Below are 26,863 nucleotides of genomic sequence, written 5' to 3'. Positions count from 1 at the left end.
AGAGATAGGAAGTTCCCCAGTTGGGGGAAAAAGAGTCTTTTATCAGCTGTAGGGACGTATCTCAAAAGGGAAGGGTGTAGGCAGATTGGTATTATTCTTAGACCTATACCTTAAGCTCTCTTTCCTGTGACCCCTCTGCTGGCTGTATGCTTTGTTTTTTCCAGGATTTGCCTGATCGTGGGGGGTTAAGCTGACCTCCAACCCCAAGCAACCCAAAATCTGAATTCTGTCTCAGTCGGCTCGCGAGACGTGATCTCGGACAGAGGTCAAACCATTACCTGCCTTCCTGTTAGGCCTACCCAGGGTGTGTTGTTGGAGTGGCGCGCTGATGACCCAGGCCTGCAGGACAAAGGGGCCCCCATACATTTTCTACAAAGAGCCACTGAACACGACATCCAGGTACGTCTTGTGAAACAACATATTTGCCAGTCCCTTATCACCTATTATAAATTTTGATCCTCATTCTCCCCAATTTCAATTTCCAGCAACAAAAGGAATCATCCTTTTGTTCCCTCTCACTGCCTCATGGCCGCATGCTTCCCTTGTTGTGATCGTCCCAGACCAATGGAGTCATTGCATACTTCAGTGAACCTTAAAAGTTCCTTCTCCCCCAGTATTAGGAGAATTAATTAATCAAAGCAAGAAAGTCATTTTTCCTTTATCTTGTTTAATCTGGGATTCTTTTCCAGATTCCATGAGTCACGTGCCGTCTCTCTGCCCGCCAAGTGTGCATTACCCAAGTTTTAGTTTTAGAAACCAGCTCGAATTAGTCACACTTTAGCCAGCTACCCACTTGTGAGTGATTCTAAGCCCCAACGTGGGGGCCAATAGCATTCATTTTCTCCAGGCCAGCACGGGCCTTTTTGTAAATAAATAGTTGTTAAGTAACGAGCTGAGTTTTCTGGCGACCTTCCCTCTAAAGAAATTAATAATAACTTTCAGCTTACGGTAAGTTAAAGCAATTTCCCTCTTGAAATCCCTCAATTATTTCCGTTTACGTATCTAGCTTCTCTCAAGGCCGCTATATACGTAACAATATATGTATGTATATATTTATATACATATATATATACATATATATATATATATATATATATATGTATATATATATGTCAGTATTCATTGTATACTGACAATTAATTTGTATATGTATTTAGAGAATTTTAGTGCTTGCTCTCTTTCAGAGCTTAGCACCACAAAAAAAAATGTAATTCCTCAATCGACAAAAGACCCTACTCATGACACAAGGCAAACGCTACGATCAATAGCCATCTTTATTTGATTCTTTTTCCCGTATGCAGAATTTTTATGTTAAATAGCCACAGTTGGAAAATAATCAAAATATCTTCATATTTTTCTCAAGAAGTTTTTCATTGTCTATTTAGATAATGAAACAGAAATCGTTCGATAAATGAGAGAGAGAGAGAGAGAGAGAGATGAGAGAGAGGTAGAGAGGAGAGAAGAGAGTAGAGAGAGAGAGAGAGAGAGTGGAGACTGGCGAAAGGAAAAAGCCGCCTCATCAGCCCTGAATCCCAGGTCGTGTCCCCTGTGCCAGGTAAGCACAGGGGACACGACCTGGGATTCAGAGCTGATGAGGTTTTTGCTTTCGCCAGTTCTCCACTCTCTCTGTTTTTCAATCTCATTTGTTGAATGGTTTTTGTGTTCTTATTAAAGTTCTATAGACAATGAAAAACTTCTTGATGAAAAATGATGAAAGAAAGAAATGACGGTTATTTTTTCACTGTGGCTAAAATTTAACATAATAATTCCTCTTATATGAGAAAAACAACCAAATAAAGATGGCTACTGATCGTTTCGCTGTCGCTGTAGAACAGAATATTTATATAATCATTTATGCTTTCATTTTTGCTATGCTTGGTTCTGAAGAAGTGCAAGCACTAAAATTGTCACAGTATACAATAATATCTACTGATCAGTATTTAACATATATATATATATATATATCATATATATATATATATATATATATATATATATATATATATATATATATATTCTCCTGACCTTTTTTGTAAGAGTTTCCTTTTACAAATCCTCCCACTTCCTTTGTTCTGCCCTTTCTGCTTTAAAAATTATCCTTGTGTATTGGTTTCTCCTCATTTCTCTCTCTCTCTCTCTCTCTCTCTCTCTCTCTCTCTCTCTCATTGTTGTTTCTGGTCGATCGTTCAAGAGATGACCGACTAGTCTTTGGTATAGAATATTATTTATTATAGATTAGTTTTATTTCTTCATTTATTTATTTATTAAATTATCCATTCAGTTATTCTAATCCTGCTTGAAGGAAGTTTCTTGATGATTTGAATTTTGTATAGGTTCACTTTTGTCTACTAGTACATGAGCCTTCTCTCTCTCTCTCTCTCTCCTCTCTCTCTCTCTCTCTCTCTCTAATTCTTCATTCCTTCTCTCGATCATGTTTTTATTACGTATTACTCTTTTAAAAATCTCTGCTCCAGTTACACATCCAATTATTTTCCTTTTTTTATTATAGTTTTCGTATATATCTTCCCTTTTCTTACATTTTCTTTTTCGTATCGTCCTTGTTTGTATCGTTTATGGTTTTGTTGCGTCTTTGTAATATTTCCGTGTAATATTTAGGTGTTGTCCATTTTATTTGTCTATACTTTTTGCATTTTTTATTTTATTTTTTGTTTATTTATTTTTTTTATAAAGTGAATGTTACATAAAATCTTTAGTGCTCTCTGCGTACGCGCGCAATTCTCCTTGAAATAAGATTTACTCACTTTCATATTCTTACAGGATGGTGCCATTTTTCAATTTGCTTGAACCTTCCCTTTCCAACTGAAGTGTTTCTTTATTTAGCTCCTAAGTCAGTGATTACTCGTAGATTACAATAATAGAATTCACATCAAGCTGCATCCGATGTCTAGGGTCAGCCTCTTACGACGCTCCTGATGGCTGTTGATAAGCGAATCACCAGGGCTGGAAAGTCGAAAATTCAGTCTCTCGAGAGAGTTTCATATAAGCAGGATGTATGTTCCACATCTCCTAAGGGGTACTTTTGAATGACGTATCCATCAGGAGAGATGGAACATACATCCTGCCTATGTGGACTCTTTCAAGAGATTGGTCGTTCTCCCTCTAGGTTTTAGTTGGTAGCTAAATCAATCAATCAGTCAATTTTTAGGAATAAATAAATATTCAAGTAAAGAATCAAAAGTACACTCATTTTTATTTTATATATATTTTTTTATATTTATTTGTGTATTTTTTTGCTAATATCCTACTCTGCATTCCTATTCGCAGGAGATTTAACGGGCTGCTCGTACGAATAAGGTCAGCTGAATCTATCATTGACAGACTAACAAAGAGGTACAAGACTTCAATTTAAACGTAGCAATTCAGTCAGTATCACTAAATAAAAAAAAATTTCTTGTTGTAAAGCTTCCCAATTGAATTCCCATTAGGTTCTGGATACCTCCAGAACAAGAGGTCTGGAAGGATCTCATTCCTCAAAACGATTCTCTGAAGATGGCAGGAGACGCCGTCTGCCGTCCCAAGGGTTCCCTCGAGCCACTCGATATGTCGTTCTGTCGTTCGTCTCTGTGGTCGTTAATTAGTGACGATTAGTTCATCATTTCATAGGTCGTGAGAAGACCCCCGTGAACATGCGTGGAAAGGAATTATCTCTGCTTCGAGGACCTTATTGCTGCCTTGTAAGAGGCCCATTTGGTTTGATTGTTCCTGTGAGTTGGTTTCAAGTTCCGTTTTCTTTCCGTTTTCTATAACGAGTTTAACTATAGAGGAAAGTTTTAGCTCGATATTCACGTTTAAATGAATAAAGACGCAGTGGAGAACGGTAATTCACTTAGGAGTACACGGCTCAGCGACTGTTAATTTCCCTCAACTGCCAAGCTTTGGAAATTCCTGTTCCTACTTTTTGCCCTATCCATATTTGCTTATCGTTTTTCACGTTTTTTTTTTCGAGCCTGAGATACAAAGACACATTTGGATGCCCTTACCGTCGGCCTCTACTCTTAGTAAAAACTGAGATGGTTGAAGAAAAGATGCATGAAAATCCTGGAGGGAGAGAGAAAGGAGGAGAATGAAAAGGGAATATGTGGGAATGTGAATTAGACTTCGGGGAAACTTTGCAATTAATGTTAAGGAAAAAGACTAACGCTGCTCTTCGCTTGGGAAAGAAACATAAAGCTTTGATAAATGAGGGTAAGTGAGATAAGACCGGAAAATTAATTGAAAAGGGGGCTTGAGAAAATGAATGGGTCCGGAGTGATAATGGGAGGAGGGAAAAGAGAGAGAGAGAGAGGAGAGATGGGCCACAGGCGAATAAAGGAAGGAAGATATGCGAGTCTTAGAAAATTATTTAAAGTAAGAGAAGTTGTGGTGGAGCAGAGAAAGGAAAAAATTTACTGGTGAATGAAAATGGAAAATACTGAAGGAACCAGGGGAGGGAAGACGAGGGAGAACCAGTAAATAAATGAGATGTTGATACAGCCATTGAGTGAAAGTAGAGTGAAAGAAAGAAATGACAAGAGGGAAACATGACAAATGACGGTTGTATTTAATCGCGTTTCTCTGACGTCGCTTTGGAATTGATGCGTTAACTTGCATTGACAGTCAAGTCAGCATTTGCTCTCTCTCTCTCTCTCTCTCTCTCTCTCTCTCTCTCTCTTATGTAGACGGGAAATTGAAAAACCGAAGCTTTATTCAAGATGATGGGAGATTTCCTCAAAGGAATTTATTCTTACAAGTTCTAAGATGGATTATTTCTATTCCTGCCTAGAAATAAGCACTTGGGGGGCGGGGAGGGAGGGTGTCTTTATAACAACGCCCCATAACGAGCGGGTCTTATTCCAAGAACATTAGTGGGGATTTTTTATGCATGTCTATAGTCTCTTAAGTATTTTCGTGTTTTAATTCCCTTTTACGCGTAAAGTATTCATGCACTTTGTGACATATTGAATATCATCATCTGTTGCATTTTGTCGTTGTGGACTCTCTCTCTCTCTCTCTCTCTGTCTCTCTCTCTGTATATATCCACTATCAATTATATTATATATATATATATATATATATATTATATATAGATATATATATATATATATATATATATATATATATAGTTGGAATAATAGAGAGAGAGAGATTTAAACATATACATATTTAAATCTATATATATATAATATATATATATATATATATATATATATATATATATATATATATATATATACATATATATATATATATATATATATATATATATATTTGAGATTTAAATATGTATATGGTTTAAACTCTCTCTCTCTCTCTCTCTCTCTTTCTCTCTCTCTCTCTCTCTCTCTCTCTCCATTATTTCTTACAGTCATTTTATGCTGATGAAAAGCAGCATACATATTAAATCAAATACTTCTTTTTATTCCTCTCTGAGGCTATAGTCTTCCCGTTCTGATGTGGCGGAATGTTTCCATTAGGAAAAGGTTGATAATAGAAGATAACAGTGGAAGTAGAGCGATGATGATTGGAGTAGGGGAGACCGGGCCTAATTGGCACATTGGCACACTTTTTACAATTTTGGTTATTGCGAAATAAAACAAACATTTTTTTCAATATTCTTACCCATCATCGAAAAAAAATTAACATTCCTCTTTATCATAGAGCAAAATAATTGTTTTGTTTGCTTTTCAACATGAGGTAACAATAAGCTTTAGGAAAAAATAACTTTTCGTGCCAACTTGCCCCGACGGGTAAGTTGGCACACATTATGGGGTAAGTTGACACATTGATAATTAAAAGAAATTACTACATTTGCATGTAAATCAAATAGCAAAAATTACCACATGAATTTCCAAATACAAAATATAAAGCATTAATATTACGTCAGATCATCATCTAGTTTTCAATCGTGGCAGGTGTCAAATAAATCTTCATCAGTAGTTTTGATGCTCCCACATGTTACATGCACGTCACTGGACCCACACCTCTCCTGGCTTACCAAACACAGGCTGTCTTCAGCTGAGCTTTCTTCTGAATCAAAACGGAGCAGTTCTCAAACTCTGTATCACGCTGATGACTGATCTGAAACACATGTGTCTTCGGACATCTCTTCATCTGTTAGATAACCACCCGTAAAATCAAAATCTTGAAATAGTTTGTATTCAAAGGTGAAATTCAGCAAACCCTAAACCCACTGACAAACAAATTAATAAGTGACAGCTGGTAATGTTTCCTCGGCTTTAGACGAGGAAACATTACCAGGAATGTCCCACATGGGCATACTTGATCCTGGATTGCAAGTCATCACGAATCACATGCCCTGTTAACACATTTCTTCAGAGGTCTATAAACAGTAACATCCAGGGACTGCAACTTGTGAGAGCAATTTGGAGGAATTGATAGGACACTAATCTCATTATCCTTCCAAAAATCCAGAAACAAAACGTAAATTATATAAATAAATAGGCTTACTATTGTTATCAAATAACGTGAGGCAAGTCTGCACATGTGCCTACTTGCCCCACTTGCTTTGAGCCAACTTGCCCCATCCCTACCATTTCGTACAAAAACACTTGCTAGTCCACACCAAGAAGCCTTGAATGATTAATTTTAATGGTATAGAATCTTTAAACCATAGGAAAACTATGCTATAAACTGAAAAATAATCTTTCATGGATGCATAGATGTTACAGCAAATAATAGAAAGATAAAAAAATTTACTTACTACCATCAAAATCAAAATTTGTCTCCTAAATTCGAGCTCCTACGTTTTTATCTCTATAGAATTTTGCTGGTAATGAGAAATCACGTGGCAATTACATAGTATATGTATTAGAGTCATCTATTGGTAACTTTAAAGTTATTTTCAGTGTGCCAACTTACCCCTGTAGCCAACTAGCCCCGGTCTCCCCTACTAACTGATGAGACAATAATATATATACTGCATGAATTCTTGAAGCGATACTCAACGTCCTCTCTCTCTCTCTCTCTCTCTCTCATCGACAATGTGCTGGATTCGATTCCTATCAAGCCGGGAATGCCAGAACCACGTTCCGGTTACTGGTATTACCTGATAGGTAGTTGACTGTGTTGCAATAACCATGGTGTGGAGGGCATGAGGTTAGAATCTTCATTCCCTATGACTTCATAAGAATTGTTATATATATATATATATATATATATATATATATATATATATATATATATATATATATATATATATATAATAATTTGAAACACTGAAATTCGCAACGTCATCGCACTGAAACGCTTTAATGAAATTACAAGTTAATAGGGTTAGAGTTAATTGCTTTGTGTAATTAGGTAAAAAAAATATTTCATTTGTTTCGAAATAAAGAAAATCGTAGTCAAAGGGTTGCCAGTGGTTGTAATTGGATGGTAATTTCCTTGCATATTTTTGAATGAATTAGACTTTCATTTCTATTAAGCCTGCCTGAAAGTATACGGTCCCGTGGTATAGTGGTTACCGGCTCCTCCTCGCCATTACCATCCTCTCCTCATGTTGATCCCCGACAGTTAGTTCGTACCTGATAGTTATTCGAGTGCGGTGGGTAGTAGCCAAGGGAGGACAGTGGGCTGGCAACTTCATCCCAAAATATTTATTTCGATCCCCGACAGAGGAAAGCTTCTCTGGCAACTGATTCGTACCGGATAGTTATTCCAGTGTGGTGGGTAGTAGCCAAGGGAGGAAGAGATGGGGCTGCCAATTTCATCCCCCAAAATATTGGCCAAGACCTGGAAAGTTAATACTCTTTGAAGCCCCCATATATGTGCATGAGTGTGTGTGTGTGTGTGTGTGTGTGTGTGCGTTCCTGACAGAAATAAACTTCCGTTTTTTATCTGTAATAGTGAGATTCCAAGATCGTCGTCATCATCGCCACAATAATTAGCGTCATTTAGAAACGAAAACCAAAATAAAAACTTGTCCTGCACCCCGCCGTGCTTTTAGCTTTTAATTTGGAATTTCATTTTCTGTTTAATTTTTTTTATTGTGGATCGTTTTTCTCGGCCCTTGTTACTTTTTTTGAAGGCGAACCGATTTTTTCAACTGTTTGGATATGGCAATGCTTATTAAGCTATAGTTAAAAATTTTATATTTATTTTTCGTGAAAAGAGAAAGTGGCTTTGAGAAAAGCGGTGTTTTTTGCATTTTATCGTGTTGTGTCTGTTTACTTGACCTTTATTTATTCTCATTGTTATCTCTTAATAAGGATTCATGTTGCGTTCTGCTCTCTCTCTCTCTCTCTCTCTCTCTCTCTCTCTCTCTCTCTCGCTCTCTCTCTCCCTCTCTCTGACTGTGTATGTGGCTGTCCTTTTGTGCAGGTCCAAATATGTACTAGGTGTACATAATTGGAATCCTTTGTTGTACGTGTTGATGACTACCAAACAGAATTGACTGAGTAGCATATGTTGTATAGAAACAATATCGAAGCTAGTAAGCTAGAACTAGGGAGGCAGCCAGTTTGATTGTCCGAAATTTGGAACATTTGTGTCCATTTTCAGTCTTCGTCTTGTGATAAGCAATGGCAGTGTCCTTTGTTCGTGGGTTTGAGATGAAAATCTCGCGTACTTATGACGAAAAGGAAACGATGTAAAAACATATAAAAGAAAATGAATAATCTCAAAACGTTTCCGGCTGCAAATTTTGCAAGTAGGAAACAGCTCGACGAAAAGAAAGAGTTGTAAGCGTTGCTACCTTTCGCCCTTCGGTGTTAAAAGTCAGAATCGCAGGGGACAAGAAGTGAAAGGATTTTTAGTGGGAGGTTTTATGCTCCAAGTGTTTATATTCAGTTCGTTTGATGGATTCAATAGCGTTTATTTATTCCTTAACGTAGATGTTTGAAAAAAAAAAACTGTAAAGAAAGATGGAGGGTAATAATGCAAAATGAGTAGCATAAAGAAAAAATACGTCTTACAGACATACATACTTACTTCCATACACTGTAAAAACATTTGTCAACAAAATTCACCTTAGTTGAGCTAATATAATCATTATCATCAGCGTCGCCTCCAACGCCATGCCAGAAAAAACACATACAAACAAAGAAACAAATGCAGCGACTATATCAATGGCATTGCCTGGAGATGTCATTCGCGAGAGAAATGACTTTCCCGAGGAAATGAATTCTGCCATCAAATTTCTCACATCGGAAACACCATATCTAAATAGAAAGACGCTTTACTCACACTCACTTTGCCTGTCAGTCCATCAATGCAATCAGGAAAACGACACTATTCGACGCGATTTAAGAAGTATATATGATTTGCAAACGTATTACAGCAGAGAATTTCATTTGCAGAATTTAATACTCTGATGGAAGCTTTGCTCACACGTGTTGCATTTGTCACTCCATCAATTATTGCTGCAAAATATGACCTGTGTCAGTCGTAGACGTTTACTGAAGTGATTTCATTTTCGTCCTTTTAATGCTATGAGAGGGTATTCGAGTAGAACGCTAATCAATTTTCAGATTAGACAAAACAAATCTATTTGAAAATCTCCAGTCTCTGTAACGCAGAGTATGTCAGTGAAATTGCACATATTTGTCTATGTAATCTAATGATTTATTTGAATATACTCTGTCATCCACAAACTTTCATCAACAGTAATCGGAGGACTGAAGGAGTAATTTTGCTAACTTTGATGGGGCAGTCTTCCCCCCCAACAAATTCAAACAACCAATCGCATAAAAACGAATATCACTTTGGTTTGCTTACGATGGATGACCAAGTGTGTCTGTGTGTGAGAGAGAGAGTGCATATAAGCTTTTAAATATATGTATTCATTAAAACCCTATATATAGTATATATATTACGCTACATAGGGAGTAATAACAGTTTCCCCAGAGTTGACAGTGAGGCACTGAGGATAAAAAAGTTGTAATTACTTAACAAAATTAGCAGACAAATAATCGACAGGAAATGTTAAAGTAAAAGAAGGCATCTACTATTATAAATGCCTGGGACTGGAACAGCCCCCTCCGCCAAGAACCACCTTCTAAACCAAATAGCAAATCCATCCTGCCTGCGCCATGCAGCGAATCCCTGGCCCTCTTCCCTGCCCCCAAATTCCACCTCGACCTTCTCCTGCTCATTCTTGGTTTCTCTTGGGCCTCTGGAACCTTCTTTGTTCCCTGAAACACTGTTCGAAGCCCCACGGTTTGTTCTCGGTATCGGTAAGGTTCGGTCGAGTTCCTGGGATTTTCACGCCCATTTCATATGGTGTCCTTATGTAAATCTCTCTCTCTCTCTCTCTCTCTCTCTCTCTCTCTCTCTCTCTCTCTCTCTCTCTTGATGCATTTCTTCTTGATACATGATTTATTTAAGGTATTAACTGAGAGAGAGAGAGAGAGAGAGAGAGAGAGAGAGAGAGAGAGAGAGAGAGAGAGAGAGAGAGTACGTTTTCACTTGCCGTACAACATTTCCAGGTAATTATGAGAAGAACTGTATACTTGAAAATAAAAAAAAAATCTTGGTTACGAAAGATGTTGATTTACGGCAAAATTTTAAATACAGAGTATCAAATGAACTCCCCCCCAAAAAAAAAAAAATGCATAAATGAGAGAATTAGTAAACAAGACAAACACTAAATTTGGATAATGGACAATAGCCCTAAGAAGAACCAAAACTCATAAATAAATACAATCAGCAAACGAGAACGCAACAAATCAAAATTCTCAACCTCGTATTATGTTAGCAAACAAACATCTGGGGGAGAACAGAGAAGGAGAGGAGGATTCTCTCCTAGAGGTCCTAAATATTGACTTTCCACTCCTCCTCCTCCTCCTCCTCCTCCTCCATTTCCCAGAAGAAATCTAAACGGCAAACACCAAAATAAGCATAAACGTTTCCATCAACAACCGAGAAGATTCCTTTCCGAGGAGGAATAAGAACAGCGCTAAAGAAATACGAACAAGAAAGGAATATGAAATGAACATTCCTGCCGGGCATAGAGGCAACGCACACGAGAACTGCTTTAAATGATAAAATTTAATATCTATGTTGGGGTTGTGTGTATCTGGAAGTGACGTCAGGATGTTTCTCAGAAGACTGGTTACTTCTTGAAGGGTGAGAACACGTTCGCTATGTTGCTAGTTTCCTAGTAGGATGCAAAAATATTTAAATGGTGGATGATATACAATGTTGCATATACAGCTCATATGCATAAAACATGGCTTGTTTCTAAATGCTTCCATAAATATAAATGCATTTTAAACTGTTATTTGTAATCCCTTAATTCAATTTTATGTTTGGAATGAAAACAAAATTTATTCAAAAAAAGATATTCTCCTTTCTTTCCTATTTTTAGTTAATATTTAAAGAGGAATTGTGACTGGGAAATTGCTTATATTTTCTTGTGTTAGCTATTCGTGTTATGGTATTAAGGGTCAGATCTGGTTAATTTGGTGAACTTGGTTACTAAGGTGTTAAGTGTAGCCAAGATATAGGATGAACCTGCTTTGATTGAAAGGGGGAAAGATTTATTGTGACTGTGTGTTCTCTTCATTGCGTCAAATGAAATTTGTGTACGTCGCTGGCAAAAGGCTCAAAAGGTTATCTAATTTTATTGTGCTTCAGTTAAAGGGAAGTTTAGATTGTCTTGGAAATAACTTCATATTAGAGAAAGTCACCCCAATTGTGACATTTTTCCATTTAATTAAAGGATGTTGGCAATCACTTTTCTTAATGCATAATAGAAAACATATTGTTCATACTGTAAAGGTGATGGAAATATTCCCTGCAAACACTATTTACATAATTCTTTTTTGTATTTATTTGTTGTTTGCCATTATATGTCTCCAAATAATATTCTTGCGAATATGAAAAAAACCTCTTCAATTTGTCCCCAGTCACAGAGGCGCTTCTGGTCTTCTAAGGACACTGTAGTTCCTTTTTTTCTGCAGATTATAGGCTAAGTAAGTTTTTTTTTCTCTTTGTCGTGAATACGCCATGTGCCGGTTTTTTTTTATGGTAGTTTGTAGCCGTTTTTTTTTTAAATAGAGGAAGCCATCTAGGAAGGTTAGGCTTTGGTACCCGAGGTTCCAGAAATCAGAAGTTGGTCAAGTTTTTTTTAAAAGAAATTATTGAAAATTATGGAGCCACGCTTTGCATATGCACCTCACCCTTACCTATAACCTGAGTTAACCTTATTGTAATCCAGCTGCCCACTGTGCGAAAAGGTTTGGGTTTCCCCATAACTCTACATGGTATGTTAACAAAATGGGTCATATCATTGTTGACAAACAATATCGAGAATAAAATTCCTTTAATTGGGCTACTGCTTTATGAGGTTAAAGGCCTATTGCTAGTTCTTCAATCCTGCGTAAACTGGTGGGATAGGTTGGACGTAGTTTTGTGTAATGTGTTGGTGTAGGACTGATATAGTCTAGTGCCCAAAAAAGTGGGCCTTGTTCTCATGAAGTTTAGTGCTCTATCCACAGGTTTAAACATAGCCTAACCCTCTATTGGAAGGTTTGTCGAAGGCACATGCTGCAGATGAGCTTCATTAGGCTAGTATGGTGAAGTTCTGTGTGACATGTTGACTCCAAGAATTGAAAGTTCATTAAAGTGCTATAGCTGAAGTCATTACTAGTGGTTTAAACAAAATCACAGGTATTTAGCCTATATAGAAAGTGTTTCACATCAGGCTTTCTGTATTGGACCCAAGACTTTTAATTAAAGATGAAAGTGGTTTGTATAGCAGTTTAAAAGGAAAAAAGTCAATAACTATTTGTCTTGGACCTAATGACATTATGTACTAGAATGATAGAGTAATAAGTTAATAACATACCTCATAACTCATTAGTCGCAAAATTATGACGTGTTAGTCAGATCAAAGACAATTCGAGGATAAAAATATTGTCACCTTATTATTACTTAACGTCTTTGGCGTCTCAAATTTCAGACACTATTAGACTCTCCTCGGCACACTCTTTATAGATGTATAGGTTTTTTTTCATTTGTTGCAGTGCTACAGCCTTCCTTTCACATGATAAAGTTAAGTCCTATTTTTTTGCCTTGGGTGAGGTTCCACAAGAACCACATGGACACTGGTCCTTGTCCTCTTTGACATCCATGATGCTACGATCTACAGGAGTTTAAGGAGTTATCCCTCCCTTGCTCTTATTGCATAATTGGGAAACTGACTTTTCTAGGTGGGAGATAATCTTTTATCTCAAAAAACTACTCCCACCTAAGAAATGAGCATTCATATAAAAAAAAATGATTGTTTGTATTTTAGGAACAGATCACAATTTATTAAATTGCGTTTTTTTTTAAATATGTAGCTATACAATGTATTTTATTACAAGACCTCTTACCAATCCCTCAATTTCCCTGTTTCAGAATGAAAAAGTGATGTTGTACTTCTGGATGAATGGTGAGTGGGGGCTTCCTCCCCCTTACGAATTTCCGTCAGGTGAACAGCATTGTTATCAAGCTAGACCAGACCAGTTATTGCAGATGGTACAGCATCCATCAAAAAAATACAACTGGTAGTGTGATATGTCATAGGCAATCCATGTGATTGAAAAGTCAGTAGGTGGCAAAAATCTGGTTGTTTCTAGATTGTGGTTGCTAAAACTTATTGTGATTAGATACAATTCCTCTAACCTGACAGCACAAACAGTCAATGGAGGTAGCATTATTCCAGATTTTAGTGTTCTGTGGGCCTTTGGTATGTCTGTACAAAAAGTGTATGTGGTCATTATCAGTGTGTTCAGAAAGAATGTTTATTCTTTAGGATAGAAATATCCATAATGATTAAATTACATTGCTTCTTTAGAAAGAATGATTTATGATAGAAATATCATGATTATTACATTGGTCCTTAATGTGCCAAAATTAATTTTATTTTAAGCTCCAAATACTTACAAACTCTTGCTGAGGAGATACCAGGGTTATTGCACTGCCTCAGCTTTGTGGCAAAAGGTCCTGGTTCTGGCAGATCACTAATGGCACATAGTCCTATTTTCTTGACAATGTTAGATGGAAGATTTTGAAGTGTTGATCATTAATCAATTTAGATGTTTGTGTTGTATCGTTGCCACTGATTGTGAGTAGCAAAAATAGTTTAGACATTCAGGTTACAAGAAACTTTAATTGAAACGTTATTTACCAATTAAATTTGCATTTCTTTCTTTTTTTGGTTGAAGAAGTTTTTATAAATCCTAGTCAAAATGTTAAAGATATTTTTTATTGGAGTAATAGTTTGATTATTTAAAATTTTGTTGCAGGATTTAACTAATTCATATTTTGCAGGACAGGAGAGAGACCAATGTAAATAGTTTTCAACTTGGACGTTTACGCTGGAAGGTCACTTAAAATATGAGACTTTCAGCTGCAGTGCGATGTCACATTCTTAATAAAGGGTGAGAGAGAACAGGCATTCTTTCAGGGGATCCTCTTGTTTCCTAGTATGTTCTCCGTCCTTTCTCTGTTTAAGCGGCCAGACAAGGTTCGATTCCTTTCTCCTCCCTTACTTTGCACTCATAGTTCATTATCTTGAACATGTATACAGAAACTTGGAATTAGTTACTTTATTCAGGTCGAACCTTTGTAATGATGGTTGATATATTCACGTTATGGCAATGGAATCCTCTTCTCTCACTGCAAGTTATACTGTACCTACTACGAGCTTGAATTCCTCTGAGGAAATACAAGTGTATGAATTCCTTAGAGGGCGACCCATGTATTATGAAACCGTACCTATTAAATATGTCAACCTGTATGAAATGGTCACTAACTCACAGGCTGACTATTTTTTAAGTGGTTTTATAGAATTTTGTGGGTTCTGAGTTGGTTAAGGAATTCAGTACCTTGCACACTGTGGCCATTTTGCCCCAGGTCATATTTTGAGGTACGAGAGACACAGCAACAGAACTGCTACATGTCTGTATTTCATTATTGGAGACTATAATAATTAATAAGGTACTGAGTGGGACCAGACACAGGATAAATTTGAAGTCATACTTGGTCTGGGTCCTTAAGTGCCCTAGGATTTTATCTCACTCAATTTGTGAGGTAGGCCATGAGTCTGGTGAGGGAAAAAGATTAAAAGGATATGACATCCACATTCTTAATTCTGGTAGTAACAAACCTTTGTGAGTATGATATAGCGTTCAAAGCAGCTTGTAATTGCCTTTCCTTCTACAGCGTGTACTACTGTAATTTTTTTCTTGGGTACTCTTTGTTATGCTTCTCTTTGATGCACATTCTGCTCAAGTCTGCAAACCTTGATTTTCTTGCTCCTCAATTTCCATGTGTGTCAGGGTTTCTTCGTCATGCCTTCCATATTGTTATACCCTCTGTTGTTCCCTCCACATATTTGATAGTTCATAGTTCATTAAATACCCTATATCATCTTAATTTAAAGTGCAGTTCTTTTCTTTGTCATTTACCATTTAGCAATTGTCTGTCAGATGTCCTTAGTGAGGCTTTCCTGTTGTTCCCTCAAGTTTTTTTCCCTCTTGTTTTTTTTTTTCTTTATCATCCCATTTTGGGGAACTGTGGCTCCTGTATTTTATTTATGATTTCATTGTTATATATGTCACTATGTACCATCTGTCATTCATTCCACTATCAGCTTCTGTAGTGAATGCACTCCACTTTCACGATCTTATTTTTGTTAAGATAAAAATTAAAAGAAGGGCCTTTTTTATCAGTTTCTTTTTACTCCTACCATTTTTTGTACGAATTTTTATTTTTATTTTACTCCGTTTTATTAATTTCTCTGTAGACGTTTTGGTTATCCCTTTAATATTTTTAAATTAATTTTACTGTTGCAATAGTTTGCCATGATATTACAGCTTGTGTTCTATATTGCCTATCTTGAATTAATGATGTCCACGAAGCAAATTATCCATATTCAGTTTTATTTTACATAATGGGAGGGATGCCAGCTATGTAAAACTGTATTTACAGTTTTTTACCAGTTTCTTCAATAAAGGAACTATAGCACATTTTCATGATAGTTCAACTGAAAGAAATTCGAAGAGTGTATTTCTCTAATATTATTTGTACGAGGATTTAAAAGAGAAATAGGGGGTAGAGAATACTTCTCTAGTAATTAGTTCAAAATCTGTTATTAATCTATCAAAGCAAAAAGAGGACGTATTTTTTGTCTTTTGACAAAAAATATAGAATTTTCAGTAAAAAATATAAAATGTAAACACTCAGCAAATTTGAATAGCGGTACATATTTAACATTTGTTGGTAGTGGTTTGTTATAGTTGTCAGTGATGTTTTTTCCTTGCATTTACTTTTAAGTTGTGCCAAGCTCTGACAAACTTTTTTTTACAATCACTTAAGGTGTTTTATAGGCACATTTTCTTTTTTGTCTTGTCAGTACGTATATCATTGATTGCCAGTAAGTATATCATTGATTTTTTTTCAATACATATCATTGATTGTCAGTCTATCATTGATTTTTTTTTGTCATTACGTATATCATTTATTATTAGTACACATACTTCACTTTGCTGGTAGTGGTTTGTGATTTTTTTGCCTTGCATTTACTTTTCTGCCAATCTCTCAAACGTTGTTTGATATTTACCCATTTTTAGTACATTTGTCAGTATCATTATACTGATTGACTGTACATATACTTCAATTCTTTGTTGGCAGTGATTTATAGAAAACGTCAGTGATGTTTTTTACTTTCAATTTACTTTGTGAGGCGCTTTTTTTTTTTTTTTTTTGTACATTTGTCAGTATCATTATCAGTACACGTATTTCTTCAGAATTGAAAAAATATTTGGCAGGTTTTGTTTAAAGACTGTTTAGTATTTAACGGTTTTGTTGTACCATTATACATTTTTTATGTATGTATTTTACTGTTTAGGTAGGTTTGTTGTGGTAATTTTTAGTTTTATTAGTTTTGTGATATTTTTTATTAACTAAGCATATAGTGTACTACAGTAACTTTGATTCGGGCTGCTTTCACAAATTTTTTTAAAATTTATCCATGTGTAATTAGATTAATTTGAGAGACTCACTCTCACAAACTAACATTGAATGCAATATAAACACTTGATTCGAAATGATTTTTTATTTTATTTATAAACTGTACTCTATACCAACCTATTTACAATATGAATAATCTATACATGACTGATTTCTAATGATAATACTTTCAGGAATTTGGGATGGCTTCTGTTTTGCTAATAAGAGTGAGGAATTGCTGTAAGACCGAAAATAGCACAAGCTTATGTACGTTGTCAGAAAAGTGATTGACGAGAAAGTTTTTAGCTCTGGAAAGGGTGATACAGCAGCTGCCAAGTAGGAATCGCAGGTACTCCAGAGAGATGAGATCAATAAGGAGGCAAGTTTACCTGAATGTTAAGAAGTTATTGCAGTTCCTTTCTACTGATCATGGACTAAATGATGGCAGGAAGATAGTTACCAGAACAGAAAAGAAAATATTGGTGGCTGTAGTCAAGACCAAAGTCTACAGCACTTGGAAATGAAGATGCAACTAGTAATGTGATAGAAAAGATCTACTGGTGTAGCAGCCGAGCATCCCAAGGTCACAACATACTTTCCCAGGATACAGAAAGTGTAATATGCAAGATGTCCTAAAAATACAGCTGTTTCCCAGCATATGGGAAGGTGGTGTAGCAGAGAATCTCAGTGAAGATTGTGTAGCAGTTGAGTATCCATAGCCACAGCAAAGTTACCCAGCATATGGAAAGTGTAATAGGCGAGGTGTCTTAAAACACAAGAGAGCTTCCAGATACGTATATGGAAGGTGTTGTAGCAGCAGTGTATTCCATCATACGGAAAGTGTAAATAGGCGAGAAGTTCTAAATCACAGGAGTTTCCAAGCATACGGAAGGTGGAGTAGCAGCTGAGATACCCCAAGGTTGCAGGAAGTTTCCTAGAATGTGGAAGGTGGAGAAGTTAAAATATCCAAAAATCACATATTTCAATTTCTATACCTCATTTGTGTAAGAGAAGACTTCAGAAGTGTTTTTAAGTACAGGGAATTATAGCAGCCGAAGCGTTTCAAAATCACAGCAGATTTCCCCAGCATATATAGATAGGAAGTGTAACATCTGAGGTAGCATTTGAGATGGGTATAGATAGGAAGTGTAACATCTGAGGTAGCATTTGAGATGGGTATAGATAGGAAGTGTAACATGTGAGATGACATCAGTTTCTTGGCGAAGATGGTGTAGTGAGAATTTCATAGATTGCAGGAGCTTTTCTCAGCATATGGAAAGGATGCCTAACAGCAGCCGAGATGTCTTCAGGTTAATGTATACTAAATATCCAGTCGAGATCTTAAGATTTTACTAGGCAGCAGTTCTATGTATGTTAGAAGCAGAATTGTAGGTCAGAAGACTTCCAGTATAGGTTAAGAAACATCGACATATGTGATCATTCTCAGCTGTAGCATTATCATACAGGCAAAGGTGAAATGCGTCTGTGAAGTCTTGGTTTAACAGCTCTTGAGAAAGTTTGTTAGCATATGCTTCATAATTCTCTCATTCAATGATCGTAAAAGATGCTGTTTTAGCTGAAATGTTTATCTCGGGCAGTGGTAGTGTTAGCTGCTGCTTTTTGTAGGACTTGGAAATTTGTCTTCCTGCTTTGATTTCCAGAGATGCAGTTGACAGGAACACCATGCTTTGCAGCACTTCAAGTCTTCCTGCTACGATGTCCAAATGTGCAGTTGACTGTTTCAGTTGACAAACAGTTTTGCAGCACTTCTTCCTGCTACGATGTCCACAGATGCAGTTAACAGGAACATCATGCTTTGCAGCATTTCATCCTCCTGCTACGATGTTCAGAGACGCACTTGACAGGAACATGTTTTGCAGCACTTCTAATGCAATTTGTAGCAAATATGATGTTCTTTTAGACCGAAGAAACAAGACTGTTTCCCAGGACGTGCAGTAGTAGGGTGGGAAACTTGTACCTCACTATCCTCGTCCACTAGTATAGAATGATGACAAGCACGAAGTATTCAGTAAAGGCTCTTGTTATTTCAGCTGAAGAATATATGACCTGAAAAGAAAAGCCAGTATTAGGCGTGTTTACTTGTAAAAGTTATCCCGGCTATTAAAACATTTACTCGTAAAAGTTATCCTGTTTAATAAAGTTACAAATTGATTTAGCTTTTTATTTGTTTAAAAATTTACCAATTGACTTAAACAGTATATAAATAGACTTATACAGTATACAAATAGACTTGTACAGTTTATTTTATCCGTAAAAACAGTGTCCACTGCGAGAATAAAAAATATTCACCTCTGGGTATTGACAATGTTGATGTTCCTAGAAGTTAAGTCGAAAGAAACCAAAGACACTACTGTACCTGAGGGTCTTGCCAGTCTTTTCTTACTTCATTAGAAAGAAATCAGATACAGCTACCCTAGTTCAGTGGATCGGGGCCCATTTCTCAATTCTTCAAGGATCAAAATGATTGCCGGAATGGTCAGATTCCCTCAGATGAAAGTGATTACGAAATTGGAATGAAAGTCATTTCCGACAAAAAGAAAAAGGGGGTGGGGGTTGGGAGTTGAGGAAGAGCATTTCAACAGCTTTCCTTCCCCTTGGAGTTTGGCCATTTGTATAAAATTCTACACTTCATACAGCGGAACTAGCTGCAAAATAAACATTCAATAGTTACCCCCTAAACTGTAAAACAAGCAAAATGTCTGTACACTAAAATAAAAATTTTGACCTGGTAAAAACCACACTAGAAAAAACTAATCTGAAACTTTTGGCTTTGTCCATGAAAAGTTGAGAGAATTTATCTTATTGACTAAAGAAAATTAACTTCAAGTGCAGATATCTTGTAATGTGAAATATATCATGTGAAGTATCAAAACCAAATAGTACTTATCTGCGGTGGTGAAGGGAAATAGTTCTTAATGCAAAGCGCACACAAATTAACTTTAAAGTCTCTTACTCCCGGTTATTTAAAAAAAATTGACAATTTGACTACTTTCAATGCAAGATAGGTGGTTATATATGGTTTCTTCATTCACCTGTTTTATCACTTTTGTTACGCAAAACTATTTTAATACACAACTGTATGTACAAATTTATTAATTTGGGGGTGGGATTTTTGCTAAAGTAAATGTTAAGCCGCAGAGGACAATTAATGAATTTTGCTAGACACAAGCAGCTCGGTTCAATTCTGAGTTACACCAACAGCCAAAAAATTAACCTTTCGATTTGCCAAATTTTCAGCATGAGCAAATGAGTAAAAACTATGTTCTCTCCAAAACACACCCTTAGACGGAAGGCATACCAAAACAACAGTTCATCTGGAAACTTACGTCTAACCTCTGATGTTTTAAAGAGAAACTGAAACGCAGGCACTGCATACATTCTAAAACTCCTTAGTTCAAGAATCACAGTTCATTACTAAAAATAACCACCTAATTGTTTGTTGCTTTTATCATAAAAGGCCACAAAAACTGAAAAAGTAAACTACTTTTGAAAAGAACGAAACTAGCGAGAGTTAATCTAAGCAAACCTAGTTCCTCTGAAGCAAAAACGCATAATCTTCTAGGCGAGAGTAAATTATGTAAGCCAAGCCAACTGGCATATGGCACAGAAAAGTTATTCCTTTGGTTTATTATTTTTATTTTAGGACTCATTGCGCAATCTATTCTCTAGTGTTTCAATGTTCTATTTTGAATAGCTTTAAGCAAAGTCTTTCCAAAGAGTAACGCTACGTAGTAAACGCCATTTAACTACCAAATATAACTATTCAATATTCATGATGCATCTTCGATATGCATCAATATACTAACTTGGTATGGTAGGACTAATATGCGCAGATACCTGTTCATTATTTTTAAGCTATAGATAAGCAAGTCTGCTTTACAGTGAAAAAAAAAAGTTAACAATACCTAGTCATTTACTGCAAAACAGAATTGTTGAAGGTGAAACGAAGTGTAGCATTTAAGATCTTTGTGGATTTGTCGTACGGAAACCTTATCAGTAGCTGCAGACAACTGGGGCAACATCAAGGTCCAATATGTGCCAACAAATCTTTGATATCGAATTTAATTAAGTTTAGCAGACGCCAAAATGGCACCGCATACTAACTAGACTACTTTGCACGGCAGGAAGAGTTAACGGTCTGATAATTGGAACTGGGAATAATAGTGAATATACCAAAAGGGGACCAGAGTTAATTTGATTAATCAAATGCATTGCTCTTTATTATTCGATGTAAATATTAGGTATTCTAAATCCTCGATGGTTTAAAAAATATTAAACCTCTTTCATAACGCCAATACATTTCACAGCGTCCAAATAACCGTTAAGGATCCACGTCACTGAAATTTCCAATTAAACTTCAAAATTACACTGTTTCACGAACAGTTCCTGTTGATTTTGTCTAATACAAACTGGTCACCTTCACTACTGGCCCTTCCCATACATTTTGTAACCAAGTGGCTGGTGATTGAAGAGAACGATCAGACTGGATTGCACTACTGATTTTCTACCTTCAAATGAGGAAATGCAGATCTATGAAATGTTTACGAAGCTTTTAAGACCACATAGCTTTGCGCTAAATGAAACACTAGACAAAAGGAGTAAGGAGGTCGAATCTTTCAAATTAATTCAATATACATAAGTTTCTCAGAGTTAGAATTTGGGGGGGAGCCAATTGAAATGAAACGATGGGCCAGCTGAATAGGACTCCAGTTTAAGAACTGAATAAGTAAGAGCAAGCAAAGGTATCAAAAGCATAAGATTAAAAAATGAGATCAAAATCCACAAGGTAAATGGACAAAGTCGAATGAACGTTTTGGCAGTGGGGTGAGCAGTGGCTTGTGTTGTTGGCACCATTGCCGTGCCACACGCACGATCATGGCGAACTTTAGTTAAAATATGAAAACTGCTGAGGCTATAGGGGGCAGCACTTGGTTATGTTTGAGGACTGGATGATCAACGTATCAAATTTGTAGCCCTTTAGCCTCTGAGGGCGGACAGGAAAAGTGAGAAAGGACAAAAAACCATCTATAGTTTTTCACAGAAAAAAAACTCCTAGATTTTGATTAGCTGCCTATACATTCAACTTTCAAACCTAATTACACTTGATACCTCACTGGGGCTTGGCCTTATGCTCAATCATTTCTTCAGCTGGTGGCAATTCTTATTATTTGGAAAGTAACACCAAGATATTAGATTGAATAGACTTTTACTCTAGAAGTAAACAGCTCTGTAGAAAAAACATGCTGAAAAAACATTGTTGCAGACAATCCGTCCTGAGTAAGATCGACCCAGAATCCCTCCATTAATAATTACTAATCTTCAAGAGCCTTTTTCTCAGATTTTGATTTTCAGAATAGACATTGCTTCCATTTATATTAAAACTCGTGGAGCCTAAAACTGCCTCCTGAAAAAAGTAAAGGAAATTTCCAGGTTTTTATTTTATCTTTTATTAACTTCGCACAGATTACATTTGTGCAAGTAAAAATAAACCCCCCCAAAAACATGAGGACAAAACTACCACTAATTCTGAATTGGAAACCATTTTTTGAAAACTTACCAAGCCTCTAACGGACACTGTTTCGATCTTGCACAGCTCAGGTCAGAATTTCTGCCAGTGTATTTTGTAATTTTTATTACAAAAGTTTTCGATTCAACAAAAAAATTTAAACCAACAGCTATACTTTATTTTATGTTACTATTTAAAGAAAAAAGTTAACATAGTTAATAAAGTATTAAAGAACACATGGGCCTATGTCTCCCATTAGCCCAAATCCCAGTACCTAAGGTTAAGCATTTAGCCATTACCTATAATTTTAGAATAATTAGAATCAGATCATGTAAATACATTAGGAAAAATGCAATTACTACTTGGCAATTACGCTTCTATTTTTCGGGAAAAAAACACTAAACTTTCAAGCCTCACAAGCCATACAATCAATCTTCTTGCAACAAAAATACGCTGCTATTTGAAAGCAGCTTCGGACCTAAGTGGCAGTGTCTTAAAAGAGTTATACTCTTGGCTGTTAAAAATCCTACTGATAGCATCTTTACAAAACCTTTAATTACTTCCGGCTGTCAAAAAAAAAAGTTAAATCACCTATTGCCTTACCCTATTGTCAAAAACTTGAGCTTGAAAATTTAGTCGTAAAAACAGTTTATTGCTCTAATATTTTCACCTGAATCACATTTACAATATATATACCATTTTGGTGAACACTCAAGATTCCCAACGGAAAAAATTTTAAAAGTAATTACGGAGTCACTACAGATCCCGGGACGATCGATTTTCGCGGGAAAAAATAGCTGAGAATAAAGTTTTTGGCCTTTTTTTGTAATTGACCCAGTAAAAATAAAGCCTGAAAAACATCAAACGGTAAAGGGGGGACACATTGGGAAACCGGGGTTTTTGGGTGGGGGGAAGCGGCGTAGGACTTTCACGGGGACGTAACTCTCAATTCCCGGTTTTGAGACCCAGACCTTTGACCCTGAATACAAAACTTTGACCTCTTACTCTGCATTCAAGGTTGACGTAGGCTAGGCTAGCCTAGAACCCCTTACATTGCCGAACTTTTGAAAGACTAGCCTACATGTAAAACGTCTAGCCTAGGCTACCACTAACAGACATTAAATTAGAAGCTTAGACCCCACAGCAAGGCCATGGCGGAACGGCGCTTCGTGCGTTATCCGCATTTTTAAAGATTGTTGGCAAGCCCGACATGTTCTGGCAAGAGATAATGTTGCACTGCGCGCGCTAGCCACAGGGGTTACAGTGAATTAGCCACAGTACATACAAAAAAAACACTACTAGCCTAGGCTATAAATCCCCCCATAACTAACATAAACACCTTCCTCGTTCGAACACGGGCTTCGGTACTGGCTTCGAACTAACCGAAACAGTACTGTTCGAACACGTGCTTCGGTACTGGCTTCGAACTAACCGATACAGTGCTGTTCGAACACGTGCTTTGGTACGGGCTTCGAAATAACCGAAACACTAGTTTTAAGGCTAACAAAAATTAATATACAACTTACCTTATTCACATTTCAAAGTCGCTGCTGTCCGACGACATGAATGTAGATGAAGGCATCAGTCTCGGCCTCTTTGGAACGGGTGAGGATCACGTGGCTCATGGTAGAAGGTCCTGGTCTTATTGTTTCGGGCCGGGAAATCCAATTTGAGATTGGGGATGTCGGGCGCTTTTTGAGCGAATACACACGTTTAATCAATTTCAGGAACGCCTGAAATAGACACGGAACATCTTGTAGATACCGCTTCTGGATACAGTACATAGAAAAATAGCTTTCGTAAAGTTCTTTCTGCATACCGCGTCTCGGTAGCGCGCTCCGTTTAAGAACACACCACTGCAATTCTATAGTGTTCGTGTGTACATTCGGGTTGTCCGGGCTAATGAAGTTAACGCTGTGGTCACGACATTATGCGCAAAATAATGATCCCGGACTTTGCTGTACTACTTCCAGCAATCAGATATGATTGTGGTTTCTGGAAGTACGTTATCAAGCAACACCGGGATCAGTTTCGGCAGAACGGTCAGGAACCACCTTGAAAAAGTCTGCGTGTATGTCGGTCAATGCCAACGAACACCTAAGATCCGTCTACCTTTCGGCCACAGTTGTGCTTCAGTTTCCCAAATTTTAGATTCGTCGATCTTAACAATATGACCAGGACCACCGATTTTCTTATTATCAGCACACATGGATTTGGCAACTTACATCCCTACAAAAATTATACCAATCCACCACGGTGTTAGGTGCTAGAGGCATAACCAAATCCGTGACAACACACACTGGGATTTTCTTTGTGAAGCCAAATATTAATATAATAATTGTCCAGTTGCCTTCCTCTGCTTCGACTTCACGGAACTATCTTCCGATACAGTTTCACTGGTCAGCCTGGGAAAAAAATCTGTTCGAAAAATGCACAGCTATGTAAAAATTAGCTTATAATTCTACGTATAATTATTTAGTCTACAAAAAAAATAAAAATAAACTGGGGTAAGCATTATTCAGTATCACTAGCTTCAACGAATTGCATCCAAACATTCACTTTTCTCAAAAGAAACGTGGGTGGACGCAAAGGATAACTAAAAGAGCATATTTAAAAAACAAAGCATTTTGTTGGCGTTTTGAATACTTAAATCTAATGTAGCTGAATGGTTTAAAATGAAATTGAGTAACCGTTTGCAAAACATTTTTTTACATTTTCACAAATTACCATTCTCATTACTTAAACTTTGAACTGGCTTGTCCTCACAAAACTTCCATGGCAAATAATTTGGACATTCAAATGCTCGATTGTCGTAAAAGACTTCTCCGCTTTGTAATATACTTAAAAACTTTTACATTGTTTTACATATGCAACAGGATAGGTAAACGTGCTACTAGGCAGAGAAAATAAACCGCTTCACTTCTTTGTTTAAAGTTAATTAAATATGGAATACAGGCCTAGTCTTTTTATTCCTACTTACAAAACGTCGGCAGTTGTAGACTAAATTTTCCTGCATACACGCAAAAATAATAGTTCAGTCTAAAAGTGCAATTCATTGGATGAACAAACAGGATTTGAGTCTTCACCTAAAATGCTCAAAACGAGACAGTTACACAAAAGTACTACTTTGATTAATTCCAGTTCGATTGAAGGAATCTCACCCACCACTGTGCTATGTAGATTTAATTCCTCACCAACAGAGCAGAATGGAACAAGTGAATAAAACAAAAGCTTTACCACGAAAGAAGAGACTAGCCTAATTGAAGAAAAACAGCCTTGGATCTAGAATAATTGAATCTGTAAGGATTTGAAAACCTAGAGGTTAAAGTTAACTTTTGGCTTGGGCGAAATATATCTTGCTTTAGACCAGGTCTAAGAAACTAGCTTCTAAATAAACTGCTCAAAGCAGTTTTAACCAATAAACTAAACTTCTGGAGAAAATCTGCACAATCTAAATCTTAAAAACACTGCATTCATTCAAAGTTATCAATTGTGGCAAATGCTTTCAAGAACACGTTAGCGCAGCGTACTACGTTGAATCTCACTTAAACCTTTTGCTTTATACTTATTGAATCACTTGGCAACAAATTATAAAAAACTAAGTCCCGAAATCTATAAAGTATCTTGCTTACATATTTCAAATAACTAGAAAATTCTACCAAGTAATAATCCCAAACGAAAGTCACCAACTAAATTTTGTAACTGCCATCAGTTTTTTAAAAATCACTTTAATGGATCAAAAATATTTTACTTTAGCAAACTAACTGCCCGAGACCTAGTTCAACAGTACTTGAAAATTATTTATCAATACCCACGATCTGTAAATTAACTACGCTGCAACTAATTTGGTTTCCCGAATGTCGTAAAAGTAAACTACCATATGTAAGTGATTTCTAAATAAACGCTCTTCCCCCAAAGATCCCAGGTGTCATACGAAAGACAACGGCTTCGAAAGGACGAATCCTACAACAAAGTGTACTACGGCCACCAGCGTGATCATTTCAAGATTCACCGAAAGAAAATACCAGCACTGGACAGTCTACAACAACCTCGGTGACCTATGGACCAATAGAAGAGTTGAGCGAGGATCGTCAGCTCGACTAATGAAGGTCAAACTGTCCTAAGGAGGCAGGAATGCCTTCAATTTTTACCAACCACAGTATCTGTACGAGGAGTTTTGTTGTATAGGAAAACAAGCATTTTCATCGAAATTTTCAAGTAAAATTCCTTAGAGACTTATGGTTAATAAAACAAATTGTACAAAACGGGTTCTATCTTATTGCTCCCAAAATATTGTCCGCTTCCACTAAAAAATGGAGAAAATTTAAGAGGAACGTCAGTGAACGTAGTACTGTCCATAAACCAACACGGTACAAG

At 36.6% G+C, this 26,863-nt stretch overlaps 1 long non-coding RNA gene across 1 annotated transcript in view; it reads right to left on the bottom strand.

Moving 5' to 3' along the window:
- Positions 1 to 26,863, bottom strand: part of LOC135199768 (uncharacterized) — a 164,288-nt gene that overhangs the window by 137,335 nt on the left and 90 nt on the right. Inside the window, exon 2 of the long non-coding RNA XR_010311116.1 lies at positions 20,314 to 20,447. This is a non-coding gene — a long non-coding RNA (uncharacterized LOC135199768). The remainder of the gene's footprint in view (positions 1 to 20,313; positions 20,448 to 26,863) is intronic.

The sequence above is a fragment of the Macrobrachium nipponense genome, chromosome 26 (assembly GCF_015104395.2).
Source record: "Macrobrachium nipponense isolate FS-2020 chromosome 26, ASM1510439v2, whole genome shotgun sequence".
Taxonomy (NCBI): domain Eukaryota; kingdom Metazoa; phylum Arthropoda; class Malacostraca; order Decapoda; family Palaemonidae; genus Macrobrachium; species Macrobrachium nipponense.
The sequence above is the reverse complement of the archived record's forward strand: the minus strand, read 5'-3'. Positions and strand labels throughout refer to the sequence as shown.